The sequence below is a fragment of the Agelaius tricolor genome, unplaced genomic scaffold (genome assembly GCF_023055355.1).
Source record: "Agelaius tricolor isolate 1412-34295 unplaced genomic scaffold, bAgeTri1.0.p SCAF_3, whole genome shotgun sequence".
Lineage (NCBI taxonomy): Eukaryota > Metazoa > Chordata > Aves > Passeriformes > Icteridae > Agelaius > Agelaius tricolor.
This window is the reverse complement of record NW_027269263.1, coordinates 42535764-42562790: the sequence shown is the minus strand read 5'-3', so window position 1 is coordinate 42562790 and position 27027 is coordinate 42535764. Positions and strand designations below refer to the sequence as shown.

The following is a 27027-nucleotide window of genomic DNA, read 5'->3' as shown; positions in this document are numbered from 1 at the left end:
ATCTACTTTTAGCCTCTTATCTAAAAAGCACATTTTTCAATGCTCAGAAGTTGTGATGATGCTTTAATTAAGTTATAGTCATATAGAGTTATAGTTAAGTTATAGTTAAGTTTAGAATTTGTCATGGTGTAAGGACTTCACTACCATCTTCTTTTAATAATTTTTGTCCCTCATTCAATACTGGTTCATTTTCTATTTTTAATCTCTTGGAGTTTTTGGTCTGAAGCCCTCCCGTCAATTATGAAGTTCAGTAGGAGTAGTAAACTTTCTGGAAAATTTTCAAGGACTACTGCATCCTAGATTTGATATTTCTTTACAATACCCAAGTGTGATTTTTGGAGATATGACTTCTGAGTGAACCAGCTTGTATTAGGATATGCTTGGAGATTTGCTCCACAACAACATCCATGCAGCTGGATGGGCAGTATGAGCAAAGGGACATGAAAAGGTCAGACTACTTAAAAGTCTGAAACGATGCAGTGGGTATTGTGCCTTAGATAAAACACTATATAGATGCAGCTGCACTGACCCTGTTTTTCTGCCCCCTGATTATGCAGCCATACCCACAACTAATATATGAAGTTTTCCTTTTTTCTACTTTAGCTTCCCACCTTGATGTTATATTAAACTGTGTTCATTTTCATTGAAGTTTTTTTGAAGGTAGGTGTCTCTAAAATCAATATTCAGCCATAGTGAATGATTGCATGAAGATCAGTAGCTGTGAGCACTAAGCCCTGATACAGTCAAAGCAATTTTAGCAGGATTCCATTTAACAATGAAATCCATTTACTTATTTCAAACTTACTGTTATGTAGTCCATAGGCAATTTTATTTATGCATTCCCACAGGGTTGTTATCCCAAAGACACTGCATGGTAACACAAACTATGTGAAAACAAATGCTGATGAAAGTCAAGAGAAAATCAAGATAAATTACCTGTGACCCACTCGTATTTCTGATTCTTATTAGACATAGCACACAAAACTCACCAACACTCCAGATGCAAGTATGGCATTACTCAGGGTTTTTGCTATACAAGAAAGAATCTATTCTCAAATTGCAAAACCATCGGAAATATATTTATTTTGTTGTTCACATCAGTATGTTTTACTCTTTCATAAATTTTTAAATGTCACTTTTTGTAATAAATTTAGTATTTTGAATATCAAGGAAAAGTTTCATGTATGTTCTTTAGTGTCTAAAGCTACTTCCAGTGTCAATAATGTGTTATAGAAATACTGGTAAAGAGATGGAGATAAGTGGGTGGCAGCTAGGAGAAATAAATACAAGTCATTCATGCTTTTGAGATTCCTCAAGAGTCTGTTCCATGGGCCTCCTATTCCTATTTCTCCATTCTCACCAGGACAACAAAGTGGTTCAGATATTAATAGGAGCCGTGGGTAGGTATGTGCCAAAAAAATTGTGAATAATGCAAGTAGAAAGATGTTGTCATTCTCAAGCTTTCACTGTTCATTGGGGTTTTTTCCCCCCACCTGTTTTCTCACATAGTGAAATCCTTAGATGAGTGAAATTAAATATAAAAGTATAAGATGTGCTAAATGAGGCTTTTGGTGGCTAATATTTTTTCACCTAATCTATTCTTCTAGAATGCAAGTATCTAATCTAAACTATACATTCTGAAGTTACTGGAAGAACATCAGAAGAAAGCTTTCATTAGCTAATTTAAATTATACTGTCCATTTTAATCTGGGAAGAGTAAATTCATGACTTTTGTTTGTGTTAATGAGATCAACACTACTCAAGTAGTGTCTGGGCATGTATTTTCTTTACAGTGAAAACCACAAAAAGTACAACATCTAAGCATAGTACAATCACACACAATAGCTTTATTGATTGCCCTGTTTTGTCTAGATTTTTAATGGGAATGACAGTCATAGACATACAATAATAGCAATCAAAATATTTTTAATGTCATATACAAAAAATCAGGGCAATTCGACTTGAAATTTTGTGGTTTTGTTGTTTGTTTTATTAATTTTGTCTTCTTTTCATTTTTATCAGTTATCTGCTTTTCAATATCCCCTGGCAGTTTACGTGTTTATGTGTTTTGTGTTTATTATTGTCATTTTAACATGTGCAAGGACACAAAAAATACAAAAAAACTTTCAAGCACAAATTATATTGCATTTTTTTTAAGAAAGAACACAGAATTTAAATAGTTATTTTAATAGAGTTTTTCTGTATTTTGATAAAGTGCAGGTGTAGTTACAACCTTTAAAGCTCTGTTCCATCTTCAAAAACATAGTACCTTGCTATCATACATTAAAGAAAAATAGAGCATAACAGTAATAGTAGGAGTCATGTTATTTGTATGCGTGCCAATGATCAATACAATATTGATGTTCAAGGTGTCTTTTGTTCAAATTTTCCAGGAGCTTGTTCTACCAATACTTTCTCTGATTAAAATTAAATACAAGGAAGCCAAATCTGAACCTTTCCTGTTTTCTAGCATTTATCAAGTTGGAAGATGTAAAGACAAGCGAGCAGTTCATAACAGACTGCAATATTGCTACAATATTACTAAAATTAAATACTCTGTCATTACTGTAACATGAAAGGAATTCTGAGATTCATGCATAGTGTCTGGGATTTTTTTCTCAAACCCTATATCTACTAATCCCTCTATTCCATATTTTGTTCATTCAATAAGACATTTTAATTTTTTTCTAACATTTTTATAAAAACTTCAAAGATATTTTCACCATTGGTGCACCTATTTGTCTGTTCTCTCAAATTACTTAGTCACTTATTCACAAGACCAGACTGGAAAAGAGAGGAAAAAAAATATTTTAAAAAGTCTGGAAAAGGACCTGAGAAGGAAAGGCTTGTAACCAAATATACATGAAATTCTCCACATTATGTTTATATCTATTCTATGATATTAAATTAATGAAGCTCAGGGTGAACAGTACTTTTCATTCTTATGCTTAATGCTGAAAACTTGAATTCTAAGTAGAATTTTATCGAGCTGGAAAATAAACATTGAACCTGCAGATTACTCAAACTTTTTGTATTGGAAAGATGCCTTTCCTGCTGTCTGTCCATCTGATTTACCAGCTGTGCAGTTACCATTCATGGTCTATGAGCCTTAGTGTAGCAATTCCAGGAGTGCAGAAAAGTTCTTGTGATTTTAGATTGTGTCAGGTCAGGACAGCCCACTGCTCACTTATGTGTGTGCAACCATCCTTCCCACTCTGTCATCTTTCCAGTTGTCATCTCTGCTTGTATTCCAAGAAATTCCAATTATATTCTTCCAAAATAGAATCACTAATAGAACAAAAGTTCACACAATAAGAAATGGGGTTTGATTTAGGGGTTTGTTTGCTTCTTTTAGCTCATTGCTTGGAGACAGAAAGGGGCATGTTTTCATCTGTAATATATCTATGTTCAGCATCAGTCTTTCATGTTTATTCTTTTGGCCATCCTTTTGAAGTCAGTCTGTTGGGGATTCTTTAGCTAGGTACTTTGTTTTAATATTACCATCCTGAAAATAACATGAAGACCAAAATGAAGGCAGTATTTCTCCAAGAGCAAGTAAGGATCAATTGCATTCTATCCACATTCACAATAAAGAAGAAAAGCAGTATTTTTACCAGGACAATATAGAAAAAGGGAAAGGTGACTTCTTTGATGCAATAGCTGATAGAAAGTAGGCCAGAAGAGGACAGTAAAAGATATTGCTTGATTAAAAATAAAATTAAGGGAAACCTGGCTAATATGTCAATGTACTTGGACTATATATGGGCATTTAGCCAAGGACTTGAAGGATGTTATCAAAGGAGAAAAATATAGCTCCAAATCACAATTAATTTTTGTTCCCAAATTATGTGGGCAGAAAAATACCAATCAAGTTAAAAAACAAGCAATTTTCTCATGGCACCCTACATTCAGTGTAGTATGTTTCCACCTGAAGCCATAAAAGAAACACCAGTGTCCAATACGAGGAACAAAGAAAGGGAAAACTTTGATCTGTTCATCTTGCTGACAACATGAAAAGTAATTACAGTAACACTGTGTAACCTGTGCAGAGGGCTGTGTGCAAGCATTTCAAATAAATGTAAGAAAGAGGGTGCAGAAATTGAATTTACATAGCATATACATTGTTACATAATGTAACATCATTCCATCAGGGATTATAACTGAGAAACTTTAGAAAGATGGCTCTGTAACTGTATTTACACATGCAGTAGTAGATGTCCTCTTTCCAGGCATAGATACCACTGCTACCTCATCCCCTGATTATGGAAAAGAACATCACCAAAAGCACATCAGCTTTTATTAATATACTTTATTCCTAATTCACAACAGTGCCACCATTTAGAAAAAGTCACAGCCATCTAACATTTCTAAGAACTAACTTTCCTAATGGTAAAAATGATCTGAGGTTTGAGGATATGTATTTTAATTTCCCTCACGTCACATTACTTGATTCATTCACAAACAAATGTCATGGGCAGGTGCATTTGCGAGCCTTTGGGGGCTGATATGAAGCAAGACTACTTCACTGGACTCAAAGCAGCTTGGAACACACTTGCTCTAAAATTGGAGCTCCATATCACTTATTGAATTCATAAACAAGTGGGATGAATAAGTCAAGGCAGAACATTGCCAAAAGTGTTTTTGCTACTTTATTCAATTAGCACTTTTACTTCATCCAGAACTCTTCACAACTCTGTGTTTTGCTTTTTGGAAATATTTCGCTTCCTCTCGTGTTGTTGGAAAACCTTTTTTTTTCTTTTCCCCTCCTGTGTTGGGTACCATTCTGGACTCCCACCCAGGATATATAAACAAAACATTGGTTGAGAGCATGACAGACTCCACATAACATCAACATTGTCACAGTTCAACCCCAGCTTGCAGCTTAGCACACAGCTGTTTGCTCACTTTCCCCTGATTGGATGGGAGACAGGATCAGAAGGGTAAAAAGGAAAGGACTCATGGCTTGAGATAAAGACAGTTTAACAGGTAAAGCAGAAGCTGTGCATGAAAGCAAAGCAACACAAGGGATTCATTCACCACTTCCCGTGGGCAGGCAGGTGTTCAGCCATTCCCAGGAAAGCAGAGCTCCATCACAGGTAATGGTGACTGGAGCAGACAAACACCATCCCTCCAAACATTCTCCTCTCCCTTCTCCTTCCCTTGGCTCTATGTGCTGAGCACAGCACACATGGTTTGGGACATCCCTGTGGGCAGCTGGGGTCAGCTGTCCTGGCTGTGTCCCCTCAGATCTCCTCGGGCACCCCCAGCCTCTTCACTGGTGGGGTGGGGTGAGAGGTGGAAAAGGCCTTGACTCTGGGTGAGCTCTGCTCAGAAACAGCTGAAACACCCCTGTGTTATCAGCACTGCTTTTGTCACAAATCCTGAACACAGATCCATACCAGCTACTGTGAAGAAAATTACCTCATAGAAGTGATTTTATATGGCTACACGGAGATTGGCATATTTCTAGAATTACTGTCCAGAGGCTTTCCTAGCTGTGATAGGATATCAGTATTTTGTTTCAAATCTCAAATACTGTCAGCAAGAACATAGTAAAAGAGGGGCTAAATCCTCAGCCTGTGTAAACTGGAATAGTACCACAGAAATCCATTACAATTTTACTGGCTTTGATAAGCAGATAGTGCAAACATTTCTAACACACTTTATTCTGGACAAAAATTGTGAAATAAACAACAAAATTAATTTTGGACCATGATAATATTCTAGAAAACAAAAGAAACAAAAATCAGGTGATATTAAGTAATGTAAATAATTCTATTCCATGTACAAGAGATTTTTTTAATGAAAGCAAAATATGCAAATAATAAACAATACAAAGGAAAAAATTCAAACACAAAATCACCTTAATACAAGAAAATACATGCCAAAAATCATGATTTGCAGCTTGTACACTATATTTGTGAAGTAAGGTCCAAGTTAATAAAAAGAATATCACAGTTCTGAGGAAAACTTTCAGGTCTTACACTTCCTCAGTATCTGAATAAAATATCTACTGTTGGGAGAATTCTCTCTCTAGCAATGTTACTTACCCTAGAAGGACCTCTGCAGGTCCCAGGGCTGATATCTCCACTGAAGGCTCCCTATTTCTCTTGAGTGTTTAGTTCTGAGAGAGACATAATTCCTTAAGGAATTCATCCTTGCCTCAGAGATTGTATGCCTAAGGAAATGAAGACAATTTAAAATAATTTTTTGTTCCAAGAAAAACTCCACCATAAAAGCAAAATGATCTTTTTATGCTCAAATTAGAAGTTAAAGAAACAGAAAGAGATTTAAAATAAATAAATAATTATGCACCTTATAGCTGCACCTACTCTCACTTGAATTGAAGGTAATCAAGTTATTTCTTGACCAAAGCCATTCTTTAACTATTTCTCCATAAAGAGGTCATTACTTACCTGCCCATCTCTCAAATTCTGCCATGGCAAAATACTCTCTTAGCAGCTTTCTGCTACTTGCTCACCCGAGAAATGATTCTGTGCATTCCATTCAATATGCACTGCTGTCTTTGGCACAGCCCTGGCTGCTGGGCAGGCTCAGCTAGAACCAACATCCACCTGGGTGCAGGAAATCACTCACTGGATAGAATTGAAACCAACTCAGTACTTGACTGAATGGCAAAGAAACCATTTACCTACGATGAACAAAGTTCTCTTTTCTTACTAAGAAGAGAGTATCTGTTTTCTGGAATGACTGAAATGATATTTTATACACTGAAATTCATATCATATGCAATCACAACACTGTATGTTCCTTCATACAAAGATAGCAGTAATGAAAATTGGGTAGAACTAACCTTCAGTAGAAACTAGGTGTTACAACAGTTTGGAGTAAGAGTATTCCAAGTCCCAGCTGCTTCCCTCCTAGTTTCATGTATAGCATTAGAATATTTCACTATGTTTAGTGCCTTCCACCTTGCTATTTTGAATTCCAAGGCGTGCTGCCTTCTGATGTCCCAAGGAGAGGGAAGAGGAGAAAAAAAAAGAAATTAACAAGCAAACAAAACCCCTACAAAAACAAGCAAAGTACAGTGAGATAGCTGGAAGAGGAGGAGTCAAAGGCTCAGGAGCCTACTGTTCCTGACTACATTACATAGATATTAATGTAGGTGGCATAAATGACCTCTTGAGCAAAACCTACCTCCTGTGCCAGCTCTACAAACAACAAGTTATCATGCAAAAGGTGCTTACCACCCTTCACTGATGTCCTCACCCACAAGAGTTAGTTTAGCATCAGTCAGAGAATAAACTGTAGGTTGTGAAACCATCTCACACAGGTTTTAGGTAAGAAGGGAAGTGACTGTAGGGATAAAAAAGGCAAGATTTGAGATAATCCCATTTGTGAGTTTGGCTCAGATATCCTCCTGCCTCTATTCTCCTAAAACATGGACATCATCTCCTTCATCACTCTATAGAGAACTCTCTTAAAGAAAATGACTACGTCTATTCAGAGACTCTGTGTTAAATGCTTCTTTTTTTGTTTATTTTGATAATTGTCTTAGAAGGCCAATGTCAGATTAATCTGCATCACTCCTGGGACAAATGTACATTGCATGTTAATCCTATGCCACTTTGACTATGTGGTGAAACTTTCTTCAAGTGTGAAACTTTCTTCAAGTGTGAAACTTGCATCCACTGTACCATAGCTCCATAAAATATTCTGTGGAGGAGAAGCCCAGATGGTCTTACTGAGTTCCCAAAAAGACATTATCCCCTGCAATGAAACAATGATGTAACCAAGAGAGCTGTTTACCATTCAGTGTAAAAACATGAATAAACAGCCTTCAGTGCCTCCTTCATGTTGCCCAAAATGTGTGTTTTGTGACACTTGCAATTAAACTGTCTCCAGTGTACCTTTTAGAGTAGGAAAATATCATAGAAATGACACATCATGTCACAATATCATTATACCTAAAAGCTGCAGAGAAAGGACAGTCTTTTTCTAACACAGATACAGGAACAGTAATTACCAAGTCAAGTCTTTTATTAGCTATCCAGGGCTTCTTCACTGTAATTATTGTATCTTTTCTTTTTTGAAGACCACGATAATGTAGCCCTCTGGCAGTCAGCTCATTAAACTTGTGCCTATTATTTCTCAGAATACAGTGTTTCACTGCACTAATTTTGTTATTTACATGAAAGAAAATTATATATATGACAATGTGGAATAAGAAATAGAAGTTAAGAATTCCTGAGTCCCTCACTTTTTATTCCAAAAGCAATATTTTTTTACAGTACAAGCAATAAACAATTTCCAAAATGCATTGTGTTTTTCCCCAGCAGCATCTAAGAGCTGTGCTGTGGTTTTTGTCACAGATCTGCATATATGTGTATTGCTATCCAAATAACACAAACCAAACTAAATCAAACAAACAAGCAAAATCCCAAGACAAAAAAATGTCAACAAAACCCAAACGAAAATAAACAAACAAAAAGCCCCTGAACCTAAAACTACAAAAGGATAATTGCAATTCTGTAGTTTCATATGTTCCATGTGAGCCTAACACAGCAAGGCAGTGAATTTTCAGGAATTGACAGCGCATCATGAAAAAGAACTGAGTCCCTAATAACTTTTAAAGATCTTCATCTGCTATGCAAGAAGCAGTCTGAAAGTGCAATCCAGGTCTCTGAAATAAGGCTCCTGATGGGAGGATTATTGCTGAATAAATTTCAAAGTGATATTTTTCTGTAAACTATACTGTATTACTTACAGCCCCTTCCAATTCTCCAGAAGAAGGAGGTCTTGACAGAAACAACAAGGAAGCAAATGAGATTTCTAAAACTAACCCCACTCCTACCTAATTGATTAATTTCTACAGGGGAGGGTTATCACAAGTGCTGATCTATATTCTCTCAGGCCTGAAACTTGTAAAATTTTGACCAGTGTAACTTAAAGACTTTATGACAGCTTTTGCACTGAGATAATTCCCACTACCTCAAATGAGGAGCACTGTGAGCAATATGTGGCATCTTTTAAGTTTTACAGACTCCAGAAAGAAATAGATCACACTCTTCTGATCCCAGCCCCAGAAGTGGCTATTGTTGGTCCATAATGAAAAATGCCACTTTTCTCCTTTATTTGACCCAGTGCATCACTAGTTTCATTCACATCTCAATGAATCAGTCCAGATAACAGTATAAGAATGCAAGGGTGAATGTTGAAGAGCAATATTTTTAGGGCACCTTGTAGAGATAAAATGTCCCAAAGAACAACCATTATGAGTCTGCTTGTTCAGAGGCAGAGAGCAAAGGATAAGGAGCAATCCCATTGTGTGGATTTCTCATATTCAGTGTCACAAATATATAATGTCAAACTCTGGTTTTAGCCATATTAATAGCAAATCTTAATCACTAAATAGGGAATTGGGAGAAAGGTTTTTTCCTTGCACAGAAAAACCGTGCTTGTCATAGAATAATAGTAATGTTAATGTGAGTTCATCCAAATTTGAATAGATATCACATCTCAAAAAATTGAGGGAATTTTTACCACTAACTGAGCACACAGATATTTGAGAAGCAAGATTGATAACACAGTGAATATTAGCATCAAAAAATGACAACAGCTTTACTATGTGAATCATTTTTAGAGCTACAAAGCTAAAACTGGGAAAAATACTATGTGTGGTGTTGGTCTTTTGATTTTTTTCCTCCATGTTAAGGGTGGCATACAATCAACTTCTTCAGCTGTTTAAGATGAAAATTACATTTCACATGTTTCTCAGATAAATGCATGCAAATTTCCCAGCTCATCCTAGACCAATAATTAATAGATATTCTAAATATTTAATTTTATTATTTACAGAACTCAGAAATAAAGCATATTGTCTCATTTCCTCCATGCTGGAATTCTTAGGTAAAACATGATTATTGAGAAAGTGTTGGGTTTCTCCTTTTTCCTATTCTTACATCAAAGCTGTGCTTTTAGCTTCAAAAACCTTTGGAATTTTGTTATAGAAGGAAAACCACATGCCTCCTAATGTGTTTTGTTGTTTTAATGTTTTAATTCAATGTTTAATTCAACTCAATGTTTTAATTCAACTTCAATAGAAAGTGAATAATATGTATTCATTAAAAAAAAACACAAATAAAAATAGTTTATTCAAAATTTTATATTTATGTACATTTGAATCTGTAGGAAAAAAGGATATGAAGGAAAAAAGTGACTTTTTAAGGATGTGTGATCCATCAAAGGTTAACATTTACTGGGTATAATATTCAAGTTGGCCACTGAGGAAATGGGCTTCTAGATAAGGACAATGCAATTCTTTGTGACTGCAAAAAAGCCCTGTTCTGAAGGAAATTAATATTTTTTTTCTTGAATTTAAATATTCATTAAATAAATATTTCAATACACTGTCAAATTATTTGAAGTTATTTGAATTTAGCACTAAGGTGTTGATAAATGGCCTTTTTAAATTTCCATTATAAACCCCCATTTTTTGTTTCCTTCATTCTTTTGAACAAATTATTAAATTTAATATGATTTAAAACATATTAAAACCTTAGCATAATATCAAACGTACCTTTAGTCCAATAACAATATTACAAGAAATCCTCTAATTTATAACCTTGTCATAAATTATAACTCCAATTATAACCTTGAAAACACCTAATAGCTAAAATTTTGCTTTCATCTCATTTATATAGTAGAGCTTGAATTGAATGTGTAAATGGTCTACAATGAAATTACCATTACTCCAAGATATTAAATGCCTTGGTGAAGAAAAGCTGAAATGGTAAAAAGTACTTGCTTGTGGGACCCATTCTGGCAGCGGGCAGGACTGCATGGACAGCACTGAGATTTGTATGACAGCCTTGTCTCTTAGTTACCTTTTAAGGCTTAGAAAGACCCTTATTAAGTAATTAAACCAAGCCCATGGATGTCTTAATATTATTCCTATAATAGATGCAAATATTCTGTAGCCTGCATTAATGCAGAGGAGAAAGAGGTAGGAGAAGAAAGGAGATCACATTAGAGAAATTGCCAGAGAATTGTGAAACATGTACAGAACAAGTAAGGGAGATAGGCTGATCAAGTTTACATACAAATTGCAGGAGCTATTGCACAAACAATGCATAGCTTCCCCACTGTGCTCCAAAATCTCAGTCCAGGCTCACTTTCTTCTGATAGAATGGAAATGGAATTTTGAAGCCTGCATGACAGTAAAAGTATTTCTATTTTCTAAAAATCTTTTCCTTTGATCCTTTGTTATACAAGTTTAGAAGATTCTTCATTTTTTTTTTATACTCCTTTAAAAACTTCTTCCTCCTTCTTTTGAAATGTCTCATTTTGAAAGTTCCAAGATTTTCAGAATATTTTTAGTATACTATGTATATGTTTGTGTGTTAATATTGAGATCTTGGTAGGAAAGATGGACCCTCTTGCCCTGGCTCTAGTTTTCCTTACCACTTTCAAGATCATGAAGCTCAGAAAGATGTGCTGCTAAAACAGCATCTGATGGTTTTCCTACCTGGCCAACATCTGGTCAAATCCTGCTACTCAAAATCAACCTGGCTGGAACTTATGACCATCAGAGGTTCATTCAGTGGGCTTCTCATGGAGATGATTTTTATGGTGGTCCTGGGATCCCAGCCTGTGTATGGAAATTACAGAACTCATACAAAATTCAGGAATGTGTTCCCAAATGTTCCAGTACACAAGGAATTAAATAATGCATTTATTTTTTATAAATAGCTTCATACTCATATACACATATCAATAATAAAAGCAATAAAAATGATAATTATGGATTACTGTGGTTTTCTATATTATTAGTAGCTTGAGCAACATGAGAAACTAAGCATATTGGTAGTTTCAATTTTAGTGATGTCTTTACAGTTAGAGAAAAAGTCTGATCAATATCTGAAGATAAATATCAAAACACACCAAGAGTAAAAGTAATCTTGCTGAAAGCTGTGTGCTGGACCTGTATAACCTTTTGTTCTGCATCTGTTTCTGATATTGATAACTCTTTATGTATGAAGTCTGAGTATATATTTTTTGATGACTTCAAAAACAACAACAACAAAAAATCTAAGACAATCCAATATTTCCAGAGAAACTATGTGTGTGGGAATTATAGATAGTAAAGAAGCACACAATAAGTTGTGTGTATGTAAAATTAAGGATTTTAACTTCTGTTTTTGCTATAACATTACTCATATTTAAATACCTTGATATTTTTTTAAGTCATTTAGCCCTTTGCCATTGCTTTTTCACTACAGATTTGTTAAAACTATTGTTATAGTTCACATTATTTTTCATTTTTTCCCTCTAATTCATTTTTTTAGTATATGTCAATAAAACTAGAAACCGAAGTCATAAATCTGAATTTTAGGGCACCAAATTTCATACTTGCAAATGGCTAATTTCAGCTGCCAAGCAACTTTTCAGGAGCATTATAGCAAGGAAGAAATTAAAGAAATTGGTCTGAAATAAAAATCAGCCACAAAATAAATAAGGTTCAAGTAATAGTAAATAAATAAGTTTCAAGTAATAGTGTATTTGGCAGGAGATTTATTGATTAAAGATAAGAGCTACATCTACACAAAACATTCAAGGTCTGCAGCTCTACTGCCCATCTTGCTATTGTGTGGATTAAGTATTTTAGCCCCCAAAACTGAGGCATCATCCAGAACTTAGCCTGAGCTAGTGACTATTCCTCAAAAGACTAGCCTCTTCTGGGGAATAAGGGAATTTCATAGGATAAACCTACACAAGACTATGCCAGTTGGCTTCAGGATAAAAAAACCATCATAGCACTATTTAGCTTATAGGCATAAAATAAGTCACAGAGTTACAGCGGTCTTTGGACATCATTTGCTTCTCTTCTGGGGTCACAAACCTTCCCTAGACTTGGGAGGAGAAAGTTGATTGACTAAAAATCAATCAAATGTATCTGAAACCTCTGCATATATCTTGATGTTTTTCATCTACTGCTTCCTATGTGTCTCTTGTTGATGTAATCTTCTTTATATTTATTTGTCCAAAGCAATCACTCATTACTTTTTCATAATCTGCTAATTTAAATTTCTTATCTATTTTCCTTTTTTTTCTTTTTCCTTTTCCTGTATTAATTTCACAATATATTTTATAATTTTATTGGAGGATACTAGCGGATCATTGAAGCATATACAAACACTTAAAAGACAGGCTAACATATTGGAAAATTGAAGCTATCACAGTGCAAAACCCACAGTGTGCTCCACATACCTGGCATTCCTTAGATATTTTTTTAAATTTTAGGGACTGAAATGTCAGTTGACGTTTGTTCACCCAGTTCTCAAGAATATTCTCCATTCCTTACATTTACACATTTTTCTTACTTTTAGAAGGAAAAGTACCCAGCTTCAACAAGAACCCATCATTCAGAATTCCTGTCAGGATATCACTAATAGCTTTATAATGCTGGAATTTCAATTAAAATATGCAGCACTTACATTAATTCCAGTAGTTCCTTTCCTATATGTAGAAATCTATGGGGTTTTGAGTAAAAATGCTAGATATGCCAATTGGATATATCTCGTTCAAGAAATAACTGAAGATTCAGAACAGAATGGCTTTGATATTTAATACACAGAAAAGATGGAATTACAGGTTTGCCAAGGAAAACAATTAACACACTGCTGGATATCTTTGAAGTAATATTTCAGAAGAAATATAACTGCTAATACTGTCTGTGACTTTCCCCCCACAAGTTTTAGCTTTTTGAGCATTTTGATTTTACAAAGTCTGGGGCCTGGAATAGGGATCCAGATGTCTTTCCTAGACACAGTGATTATTATTCCATTATCTTCAGCAGAGATAGTCTTAATTTACATTAGGACTGGAAGTGACTGGCTAGAAGAAGAACAAAGTAAAATGAAATAACAGAGCATGAACAAAATTTGGTGGAAAAAAGTCAATGCTGTAAATATTTTAATTTCAGATTTATGTTTGAATGTAAACTTGTGATATCCCTTTTAAGGTGTTGAATAATTTTTAATTATTGCTCTCCAGGTTTATTTTTTTCACTAATTTTAAAGAAGTTATTTAGTAAGAAGTTGCCAAGCAACTGTCTCTGACCTTAGAATCATAAATCAGCTCTTATTAGTCATAGCATTCAGTCTATTTACAGTAATTCTATAGCAAGAATTTGGCTTTTGTCCTGTAACATATAAAAGTTTAGTAAAACCTATATAATTTTTTTTCAATATATAATACCATAGACAAAGATTAGACTGTACCAGACTATTGGGAGCCTTGTAGACGACCTTGGATTCAAGGAGTAAGGGAATTTAAATAGGCCAGGTATAATCTATTGAATCATGTCCATTCGAGCTTGAAAATTCCCTGTGACTTATATAACCTGCATTGATAATACCTTTGGAAAGGCAAACTGTGTGCTGATGAAGGGTGTGGGATGTAGTGATTCTGACAGGTTGACAACTGCACATTTCACAGTGTTGTGCCGTGTCCAGCCTGGCCCTCAGGCTCCCTTATGCTGCACAAATCCTTGGCCTCAGAACAAGATCAGGAAGCTCAGTTGAACAGTGGGGCCCAAAACCATCACCCACTTGGAAGCTGCATTATGCTGCCTCTGTGGCCTTTTCTGTGTGACAGTGCAGCAGGAAGTTCTTATGTATAATTTTGTCAGTAAAAATTATTGATAAACTTGTTTTATTGTAAGAAAATCATGTAATAGATAAATAACCAGGAAGGAGGAACTTTGCTCCCCTCGCAGGTCTACCATGGGAAGGTCTGTCCAGGGCCTATCTGATGATGCATGAAAGCAGAGTTCTTTTCATCTGAAGGGATGTAAAATTTACTTGTTATCTGTCTACTCTTTGTTCTAGCTTTTTACGACAACTATTTAATTTGGCCATTTGTTGGGTTTTTCTTATTCAGATCCAGAAAGAAGTCTGTACCTCCCATTCTTGTTCAAAACAACCTCCAAATAAATTAAATCATGTATGAAAAAAAAGTTTGACCTATAGGAAGTGATCTAAACACAATATTGTAAAAATGTTACTGTTACTGCTTTCTTGATAACAAGGAAAGAGAGAAATAAAGTATTAATCAACTTCATGGCAATGTTTTGGTTTTTTTTATTTTCACTCAGGTAGTCCTATACAGGGATAAATATGTCTGTGAAATTTTCCTATTCAAATATTTTCATTATGTGAGTTTTTCCCCACCTGCACTAATTTTTCTAGCGCTTCTCCTAAAATTATTTTTTCTATATATCTTTGTCTTAATTTTCCAGACAGTAATAAAAATATATGTATTAAATAAAGCAATAGCTCATTACAACAGAGCAGTACACTTCAAGTAGAAATTGAAGTGACAGGTGGTGAAAAAAAATACAATGCTAAATATGTTTTCCTGAATTGGCCAAAAAATTTATGAAAAAGCAGCTTCCTCTTCAAAATCATAAAAATATATCCTAATTCCTTTATGTAATTACACTGTAGAAACTGTAAGAGCAAAACAGTTACATGACAAGATCACATAGCTCTAAGAATCATGGGAAATCAGTTTACATCCTGAGAAAGGGCAGTTTTGTCTCAAACTTACTAAATATTTTCTCAGTTTGACAGTCAGCCAAGCTGGAGACAACTTGCCTCTGTAGGACTCAAACATATAGGAAGATTCACAGTTTGAAAGCCCTGTCTCCAGTGAGATAAATTACTAACATTCAAAAAAAACCTTCAAGCCTTGAAAATCAGATAAGAACTCAGCTGGCAAGGTTCAGGCTTGAGCACTTCAATAGTGGAAACAAACTGGGATAGTGATAGTCTTGCCAATGACATAGAATATCAGATAAGAAAATAGAAATCAAGTAAATCCTGACATCATGCTCCCTTAAAGATATTTGTGACATTATTGGATATTTGTCTAGAAGAAGAAAGCTCTGAATATAATGACAGAATATATTTAACAAAATAATATATATTTTTAAAAAAAGCTGTCCCAGCGTATACCTAATGATACAGGGAACATAGCACAGTAAAAGTATGTTGTCATTTTTTTTCCGGTGAAATGCTGACAGACTTGTCTATAGCGTTTCCAGAATAAAAAAAATTAGTCTGATCTACATGGCTGCATTAGTAAGGCTTAGACCTGGAACTCAGTTCTTTCTGACCTTCGGGGTTTTTCATTTACCACAGTATTTACTGCATGATATAGAAATATGGGAGTCCTTGAATAAATGGGAGACAAAGGAGCCCCTGTGGGCATTTCTGAGCTCTGAAATGTTGGCAGTGTGGAATGAATTTGTTTGACTTGTCAAGGCTTGCCTTTGTGTTATTGAATCTTCTATCTTGTTACCAAGCTTTAAATAACTAAGAAATACAGCATGTCAATGTATGAATCCAATAAAATAATTTTTCTCTGTTTTTTTATTCAAACATACTGAGTTATGGCTTTTTAAACAAGAATGTTCTTTATACAATGGGTAGAGACAGAAAAACAAGTTTTCCCTGTGTAAAACATTATGCATTTATTGACAAAATTTTATCACTACAGGCTCAATATTTTACCTGTCAAAAACACTCACAGAGAAAGAAAGAAAACTGGTTACAGGCTAGAAGTTGGTAAGTACTCTCTTTGCTGTGTCTCAAGACAAACATTCTATCATTGTAAAATTCAATGGATTCAATTTATGGATCGCCACACTTTTTCAATAAATTGCAGTTCTTGAATGTAGCTATAAAATTTCAAAATAGATGAAGGACACGTTGTTCCAAATGAAGTGCATGTAAGCACAGAGTTGAACTTGCCTGAGGAAAGAGTTCTCAAATATTACCCTAGTCTTGATTTTCATGAGTTCAAAATCATGAATATACTGTTGGTTTTGCATGACTTCGCAAAATAGAGGACCATTAATACCAGTGTGACCAGTGGCCTTTGGGTGCTTGCTGCTCAGAGACACTGCACTGCCATTGCTGTGACTGCAGCTACTCAATCACTGCTGCACCAGCAGGACAGGGATGAAGATAAGATATCTAAGGCTAGTCTATATACTAGAAATAGGACCCAAAATTTTCAGCTGAATTGAATGTTATCTGTTTTGTTTCTATTCAACTGACGCTTCTTGCCAGGCTCTAACAAGCCCAAGTAAAGGAATCCTTGTACATGCACAGTCCAAATCCCAGCTCCAGTGCCACTGTGATCCACAGTGTGATCCACAGTGTGATCCACAGTGGGATCCACAGTGGGATCCACAGTGGGAGCACTCTAGCAAGGTGCACAGTGGGTGCACAGGGGCTTTTGCAAACCAACCTCTCTTATGTAAGGTCACTGTTACAGGTGATGCAGCAATTTGGCCCTAGCAAAAATAGACCTGATAAACCAGAAACCAGAGCAACTGGAAAAGACTTTTACATTTTCTCCCTGGACCATCAGCAAACCACTGATGGTCCTCTATTTTGCGAAGTACAGATGCAATTGAAGAGAAAGTGGGAAATCAGTCCTTGGTAGTGGTTACAAAAATAGTAACTATTTATACATTTAATGTTTTAGCTGTCATCTTCAGGTCCCAGATTGTTTTATGGATGCTGATAAATTAAGTTTCAATATATCCTTATGAGATATTTTATTCCCATTTTGCTCTGATCATTAATGTGTGAATAAATGCACAGGGACATGAGGTGATGTGGCACTAAGGTCACTGAAGTTTTATGGGATATAGTATAAAAATTAGGCCTCATGGTTCCATTTGTCCACACCACAGCCATTAGATACTTCAGTTTCCAAGGGCATCAGTTAATATAATAATATTAATAAGCTCAGGAAGATAGCACAGCCCTGAAGCTCTGAAGGTACCACAAAATAACCTTTGAGCTATATTTAAGTAGGTTTTGAGGTTTTTTCCCCTCAAAAGACTTTCAGATTTCTTTTATTTACACAGGTCTTTGATATAAACAGAAGTTATGCTGGTTGTGCAAATGCCTGTGGTTACATGCAGAATATTAATTTTAATTAAAACAATGGCAATGCAAATAAATAACTATTGTAGCTAGTTGAGAGGTGACATTTCTTTGTTTACATAATAATTACTGCTTAGAACAATATATCTGTTTAGCACACTATTGTTTAATCAAAGCTGGAAATTAATTCATTACTTTTTTATGAATGGTTAAAGGTAAAAAGGAATTTATACATATTCATAATTTACATCAAATCTCAAAATCCTGAAAAGTAGAGAACGAGACATTGTTTTAGAAATCTTCAGTTTGTACATCTCAGGTTTTTCTGTAAGTATATATCATTATTTGTAAAACTATAAATGTATTATTTTTCAAAACACAGATATCTAAAAAATTCATGTTGCATCTATATTTTTCAGTTTTTTGAAGGTCACATTTTCTCCTGTTTAAAGTCAGTATTTTCTATAAACTAATTGACAAGTTCAAAATTATAAAGCTTTTCTTACAGTAATTTTGGTGAGTAGTACATAAAAATCCAGTTTAAAGAGTTTTTTCAACTAATGGAGAATATGGGTTACTCTTTGAGTTTCAGAACTACTTAAACCATGCCATTCCTTGTATGAATATGTTCATTGGTAAATTGTGATATAGAGGTCTTCTGGCTACAGAGATAAGGAATGGGTAAATAGAGAACTTATTTTAAGATTAAGTCATATTCTTAATATTTGAATTTCACAGGTTCTAGAGATTAATATTTGTTTAAAGTTTTAGTTTATTGAAAAATTTCTTTAGAGAAGCAAACCATGGAACTTTCTTTACAGCCTATAACAAACTTTGTGTATTTAAGACTGTATTTATTATCACTGAAAACCAGAGCTCAGATGTCTTGTTCCAGCATAGCTCTTTTGTGAACTTGATGGCAGGCCTAAAAGATGACAATTCCAGACTTAGACACTGCCTGTCCTAGGACACCTGTCAAACTTGAAAATGAAAATATAGCTTTATTGAAGCAGGAAGTGTGCTTTATTTTGAAGGTCATGTAAATTTAATGTTTACAAACATAAAAGGTATACAACAATAATTGAACATGTAGGAGATTAATGAAAGGATTATTTGCTTTCCTGCCTGATTCCATTTGTGAATACACATACTTGGTATCTTCGTACTCCCACCTAGGCCTGTATTTCATCACTTTCTATGCTACAGCCAAAGTCAGCAATTACAATAACCTGCTACTACAAAAATTTCCATGTGTAAAGGAAACTTTCAAATTTCTAGGAGCAAAGTGGTACAGAAATGTGATCTATATGCATAAAATTTGCTTGGTATATGAAAATAAACCAAGATTCCTTTTTTAAAAAGGTATTGCACATTTATTCTAGTGGTATCTCCACTTGGAAATCTTGCTAATTACAATTTAATGTTGAAAACCCTTATTTTTTTTATCCTTGTAGAAGGTTATTGATTAGTTATTATATGTCAGCCAAACTAGAGCTACCAAACCAAAGGCTTGGGTTTCCTGGATCCTGCCTTTCAGATTAATTGTTTCATGACTTTCTCATCAGTTCATTAAGTCATCCTGCAGCTGACTTGGGGAAGACTACTACTCTACTACTTCTACTACTAATGCAACTACTTCAGGAAGACTTCAATAAAAATAGTTGGAAGAATATTCCTATGGCTATTAGGATCATGAATGTCAAGTGATCACAAGTATGATTACATTAAATATAGATTAAAAATATCCTGTGATCATTTTACTTAGTGTTGTTGGGGTTTTTTTTTTCCAGTTTTTTTCTGAGTTCCTTAAAATGGCTTTTCAGTTGAATTGAACATAGAGCTCATCTCTCTTGTCTGTGAAATTTTTTGCCCTGGTGATGTTTCTTCTCTTGCTCTATGGTTACATCAGATATACAATCAAGGTTGTAGGTTTTACTGAATTGAGAACATCAGCAGTTTGTCTAAACGTTAAAGTTGCATCTCTACAGAGATGGTTCTATCAATTACGAAGTCTAGTTCTGCAAAGACAGAAAATAATGGCTTGAAAGAAAATGAGTATAGATAAGGTTATGGTGGCCATCTACTTTCCTAAGGACTTTTGGAAGAGTTGATGGGTACATTTCCTTTTTTAATCTTCCCTATATTATGCACATTGTACACTTTTTTCTGTTTACCAAAGTGGTACCCTGAGGGAACAGCAATGAAGAGTAAGAAATCAAGATATTAAAGAGAAACAGCTTAGGCAATGTTTTCACCTGCATATCTATTAGAGAAGATATATTGCTATTCAATTTCTCAGTACTCAGCAACAGTCCCTGTGAAGTCATAAATGTAATTTTCCCTGTAAGACCAATACAGATTCCTCAGATAATTGAGTAGCAATATGCAATGTAATCCAGGTTATAAAAAAAAATGTCAGGAATTGACAGCTTTCCTAACCTTTTAACTTTATTTTTATTAGCAACCAAATAGAAATTTTGAAAATTTGAGACTTACACTAGGAAAATGCAACTATCTTTCCAAAGGCCAAAAGTAGGATTTAAGAGGAAATGAAACATCCTTATTTACCTCCAGAATCTGAGGAAGCTGTCACTTCTCTTGGTAGACAAGCTGACCTCTTGCAGATCATCTACTAGAAGAATTCAAAGCCTAAGCTCACAATGCATAAGAAAAAGAGTAAAATGCTAATCTGTAATAGACTTCAGAAACAGTACTCTGTATTTAACTGCCCTTTGTATTGCAGTGCCTATAAAAATCCAAGAGAGTTAATGGCTGACTCATATCTCTAAGTCTGATTTTGAATCTTTTAAAGGTATCAGGTATCACTGGTCTGACCCACATTTCTAGGACCATTTCAGAACATGTATCTGAAATACCTGTACCTGTATCTATATGTTTGTGAGAGGCAGAACAGATGGGGGAGCCCTGGCTGTGGAAAAGTGTGTGTAATTGGATATAAGCTAAAGCCTAGAAAACAGGAGAGGCAAAATATACCAGCATCATAGATAATTTAAGGAGCAAGCCACTACTGTATGTATTGATTATTGATGTACACTCAATATAACAGCATTAATAAAATTGCAGATATAGTAGACATCACTAGCAAGACACAAATAATAGAAGGTAATCTTTTGGTTAACTTTTCAAAATATGACATATGTTAATTAATTAATCTAGGGAAATACATATTTCTCTTTACAGTTGAAAGTTCAAAAATATCACTCAATCTCCTGTCTGTTAAAGTATCAGTTGCTCATGCTAAGGCCCCTTCTACTGGTTCAGTTAATGCTTGTGAGCTTGTATTTAGGACAACATTAGGATAAAGCTTCAGGCAGTAGAGACACTTGCACTTCTTTGTATTGCCACGTAACTATTCTGTCCTGGTGTAAGATATTTTTTTACCAGGTAAATATGAGCAACTGACAACACCATTTAATCCCTCTATGAATGCATGACTTGTAACTTTCTCTACACAGCAAAAACAAGAAAGGAAGAATGACAGTTGTCTGTGTGTCGGAGTTTGTACTCTGAAATGCAAACTGACTCACACTCTACAGAACTATTCCGTATTCTCCGCTGTGTAGAACCACTAAAGTCAAAAGAAAATGCATGCGCATGTGTGTATGTGTCCTGCTTCTGGGCTGTGTAACTGTTTTAAAAATAAATCTTTTGCAATTTTGTGAAGATTCTCAGAAACCATGAAAATGTTTGTATTTATGAAGAACTGCTCCAAGGCTGCTAGGAATATTATTATGAGTCCAAACTTTATTCTCCATGCTCATTATCATTTGAAATAAAGATACTCGTTAAATTTTCATAAATTCCATCTTCTGCCTGTTGTTTTCCTGATTCTGGCTTTTTTATCCCATCAGCTTTGAAGGCTGCATTTGATTTCTTCTTCAGAAGATGGAGATTTTTCAAGCATTTTCACAGTGTATTCCCTGATCAGAGAGTAGCTCTAGCTGAAATGTATGGCTTTATTTATCCCATCAGGTTCTTATTTTATCTGCCTGAAAAACTGACAGAGCCACTTAACAGAGACTGAAGCTGCCACAATATCAAATGTGAAGAATGAACAAAAGTTGCATCTTTAGATTTGTTTGTCAATGAACAAAAATACAGAGGTGATCCAAACACAGCAATCACTATGGCATTAGATAACAATTAGGTAACAAGAAGAATGAACTATTAAAAGTGCATATCAGCTTTATGTACAAAGATATACTGATAGACACAAAAATAATGTAGACACAATTCAAAATCTGCCACTCAGTAAAAATCTCAAATATGTGCATGGTACAATGGTGAGTTCCAGAAAACATCATTAATTTTAGTAAGTTTGAACTAATTTAGCACACCTTAATATATATAACATGCCTTTCTAATCATCTTAATATTTAACAGAGATTATTCACAAAGGTCTGGTTTGTACTTCATGGACACATGGGTGATAAGAACAAAGTACCTCATAAAACAGAACTGTTTACCTGTTTATGTGAAGAGGAACTGACCACAGGCTTTGTTTTGGACCTATGTAGTCATGCAAGTCAGTACATCTGACTGCATGGCAGTTTAACAGCAAATGAATAAAAAAACTAGATTTTTCTTGGACTCTTTGACCTTTCTCTTATTTTGGCAGTTAACTCAACCAGTACAAACAGATGTGTAAGTCTTTGGCAAAACAACATCTTTTTCCCTACTGACAGCCAGAAAAACACTCCTGTTTAATCATTGAGCTGCATTCATCATATAAACTGCCTTGGATCAGTTGGGCAGAGCAGTGTGCTTGTAACACCAAGGCAGTGAGCTCAATCCCTGTATGGGCCTTACAGTTCAGAGCTGGGCTTGACAATCCTCGGAGGCCCCTTCCAGCTCAGAATATTCTGTGATTGGTTTTGGGTTTATTTTTGTGCTCTGATAATATATGTGATATATATCTCTGACAACAATGCTACATAACTGTGATATTTCCACCCCTTTTGATAATTTTATTTTATTCAGATTAGAAAGGATGGCTAATGGAATTACATGGCCCTACTGTGGCCTATTCTGCCATAAAAACAGAGGTCACGAGGAGGTGGAGATTAAACCACTTCAAAGACATTTCCGTGCTGCCCTACTAGTGAACCTCATCTCTGCTTTTTATGTTAGAAAAAAAGATAGAAACTGCAACTTAACCAGAAAAATAGTAGCTACTGAACATTAGTTTTCAGTCTCTGTAAACAGCACAGTACTATTATAAAAATACTGCTTGTATTTAATTGCCTTGCTGCCTGAAGTTGTCTCATCTCTCCACAGAGTTTCATACGGATCTTCAAAGGCCTGTTTTTCATGGATTAGGAAATATATTGGCTTGCATTTTGACTGACAATAAAGTTGAAGCTTTCACATTGGCTGGATCCATTACAACAATAAAAGAAAATTTGAGAAGTCTCATGTCTTTTCATGGAAACTCTCATTCACAGTCATTGAAAGAAACCCTTCCATTTGTATCTTGGTTAATCAGAATGATTGCAAATGAATACTCAGATGTAGTTATTAAGGGCATTCATCTCTTTGGTCATCAGTTCTACTTTAACTCTTAAGCTTGTGAACAGGAGGGATCATAGAATCAAAAGGTTACCTCTCACTGGAGACCAGTTTAATGGAACCTGAAGCCAGAACTCTCTGAGGAAAACCTAATTTTGCCTAGCTACATTTTTTTCATGGAGGAATCGAATTTTTAGCCTCACTTTTCTTGGAATCCCTATGTTTGCTTCAACCATATTATCACACTTTCTTTAATTTCTTTAAAATTACACTGCTAATTTTAATTTGAGATTCTGGTTTTCCTTTTGATTTTTTTCATTTTTTTTCAGAAAACGGAGATGATAACTTAGTCCTGCCTTTTTTCTCCCTAGAGAAATTCAGAAAAATATCTAGGTTTTTCCTTCTTAATCTAAAAATTTTAGACAATCATTTGGTACCACAGAAACTGTCAAGAAAAACTTGCTGACTTTAATTTCTTTATTATTATAGAACCTGAGATATGGATAATTTTCCATACTACAGCACACATCTTCAGCTATCTTTATATACATAACTGTATAAAATTGATGGGCTTGGTATCCTTTCCATTTATGACTGACATGTAATTTGTCCCTTCCTTTCTGTTGCAGATCTACATCTGCTCTTCATCAAAACTTGTTTTTTGAGAAAAAGGAAGGGAAATAGCACATAAAAAAAAATCTTTAAATTGTCAGTCCATGTAGTCAGAGAAATATTCACTCTCCACAATTATCTTGTATGAGACTTAATGCGGGGTCACAGTTCTGTATTCAAGTGTTTTCTTAAAATATTTGAACACTTTAATCTTTTCCAGGCACAAATAAATAACTTTTTTCTCTGGTTTTTTTTTTTAACAATGCTGATCTAGAGATGCAGAAACATGGGCGTTTTCTTTGTAACCATGAAGAAAAAAGGCAAACCAGAGGATTAAAAACCTGTTCATCATTTCTTCTAAGATAATTGACGTTATGCTGGCTGCTGTTACACACTTAAATCAATGATACTATAAAAAAGGTAGAATGAAGAGGGATCAAAAGCACTAAAAAATAAGGGAGATTTTTCAGCTCCCATTTTTGTTTTGCAGCAAAACCCACCCACAATAAGTGAGGACACCTTCAACTAGACCTGGTTGTTTAGAGTCCCATCCAACATAACCTATTTCCAGGGACTGGGTACCTACACCCTATCTGGACAACCTGGGCCAGTGTTTCACCACCCTGATCATTAAAATTTCTTCATCGTATCTAGTCTAAATCTACTCTCTTTTAAAATTGTTACCCCTTGTCTTATCAGCAGAGGTCCTGCTACAGAAAAAAGAAGCATGGAGTGCACCCCTACTCTGATCAGTGGCAACCTGTGGTTGTGCATATACATGTACCTCTGTGACTGTGAATTGACACCTGCAGGGTGCTCATGGTTTTTTGTGCTCTTTCCCATCTATTCCCTCACCACTTCCCAAGAAGAGTTTTTTCTAAGTTTCCTTACCAGCACCAAATCAAAAACTAACACCAGCAGCTGGAGAGAGGATATGGCTGGGTCCAATGCATCTGTTTACCTGTAAACATTCCCTAAGCCTGTCTTGCTGAAGGAGTTGACTTAGTTCTTTGCAATCAGCTAAGAAATTATGAAGTCACTGATGGGATTACTTATACATGTGGATTCTAATAGTACATAGTAATAGAGAGCAACTCTTCAAAGGATCCATCTGTGTTTATGGGCTAGGTGGTACTCATCTCTTGGTTACAAAACTAAATCACTGTCCAGAGATTCATCTCCCAAAAAATAATTTTATATTGGTCAAGGTACATAGTACTTTTCTCAAAAGAATTTTATATTAGGATTAGTTAAACATGCTAGGCAGAAGATTATCACCCAGATAACAGGTAGCTATATTTCCACTCTTCTAGGAAATTCCTCAGATAAATCTTGGACTGGGAGTATCAGTATTAGTCCAAGTATGTCATACTTCACTGGAAATGCCCAGGAGAAAAGAGAAAATCACTGGAACCATTATAAAGATTCAATTTTCTGTATACACTGAAAGTGGGGTAATTATGATGTCTCCTTAACAGTTAGTCTTTTGAAATCAGTCTACTTAGAAGCACTTTTTCCCCTATCTAAGCTTTTGCAACCTGATTAAATGTAGAATGGCCTTCTCGGTAGTAAATACTGGTTGTCAAGGTCAGAGTCATTCTCAAGGTTGCTACCACTGGCTAGTAGCTGTAAATAGCTGTCTGTTCCAGATGCTGCAGGAAGATGTCTCCTGATTCTTCTACACTTCTTATATGGATGTGAAAGTAGGTCTCATGAAGCAAGTGCAGTATACCACAGCAAACCATCCCATGCTGAAGAGCTGGTTTGCAAAATTTCAACAGGTACATAAAGTTGATTTTCTTCTTTTGCTTCTTTTATTTCTACTCTTTATCTCTTTATTTGAACCATTCTGAATTGACCTTCATATTACATATTCCTTTTTTATCAGTTTGGAACTAGGCTTTGGTATAAATGAATAGCTCAGGAATCCTAGTTCAGAAGATATTTGAAAGACATCCTTATGATGTAACTATTTTCACAAGAAGAAACATTTGATATGTTTCATGTTTGCATATAGCTCTCCTGATAAGTAATTGTATAATTTTAGAGCTGGAAAAGAGCTGCTGATAATTGCTGAGCTGAAAAATAACAGCTGTTATTTTCTTTAATACATACTATAAAAATCAGAAAAATCTTGCCAAGAAATATTCCAAGGTAACTTCAGTCACCTGCCTTTATCAGTTGCAGTTAATTCAGTTTAGCAAATTTGTTGCTTTTCTAGGCATCACATTTGAGTTTCATTGCCAACTTAGCTCTGATAAACATCCTTAACCCATTTTTCTGTCCTTCACACCTACTTGATTTGAATGACCTTGTTTTAGCTGAGGAAGAGGATGACAATGCAGAGAGAAGCTTTTAGAGCAGGCAAGCTAAAATTTATATGAATTCATATGAAGTCTTCTGTTTCTATAGATAAAGCAGCAGGGATCTTTCTAACATTTAAAAAGCCAAGTGTCAGAAGGCCAATATCTCCTTTGTCTGATGATCCTAATAGTCCTGTTCATTCCTCCATGTTTTTAAACTATAAAAATTGTGCTTGTGTATTTAGATTATGTGTGTCTCAACAAAAAATCCCACTTTACCTGCCATCTTCCTTGATCCTCATTATGTACATGATTCTTACAGAAAAAATTGCTTTGCTGGTGTCACATTTGTCGTGAATGTGATGAATAGCTGAGTATGGCCACACTAAAAATTAATCTGTTGTCATATACTGAAAGAGTTAAATAAACCATATTTGACCAGTAGGTCATTAAGGACATAAACAGATACTTTTTTTAATTTTACATTTTGTTCTAGTGCATTTTGTACTGTGATACTTTATGGATAAATAAATGAATGCTCTAGCCCTCATAAAGTGTCCAGTCAAGTTTTATTCATCTGCTTTCCACTGCAGCAATCTAGTTGTAGCCCATTCATTTTCATTTCTGGTGCTGCTGTGACACCAGGATGACTAAGG

The 27027-nt window shown here is 35.0% G+C and overlaps 1 long non-coding RNA gene across 6 annotated transcripts in view; it reads left to right on the top strand.

Moving 5' to 3' along the window:
* The window catches only part of LOC139588371 (uncharacterized), a 130204-nt gene extending 103459 nt beyond the window's left edge, over window positions 1–26745 (top strand). For 2 of the 6 annotated variants that reach the window (XR_011678656.1, XR_011678651.1), the window contains one exon: window positions 16525–21772. This is a non-coding gene — a long non-coding RNA (uncharacterized lncRNA). Of the gene's footprint in view, window positions 1–16524; window positions 21773–21799; window positions 22539–23225 lie in introns of those variants that run through there. The other 4 variants (XR_011678654.1, XR_011678655.1, XR_011678653.1 and 1 more) reach the window with 4 other exon arrangements.
* The last annotated feature ends 282 nt before the right edge of the window (window positions 26746–27027 follow it).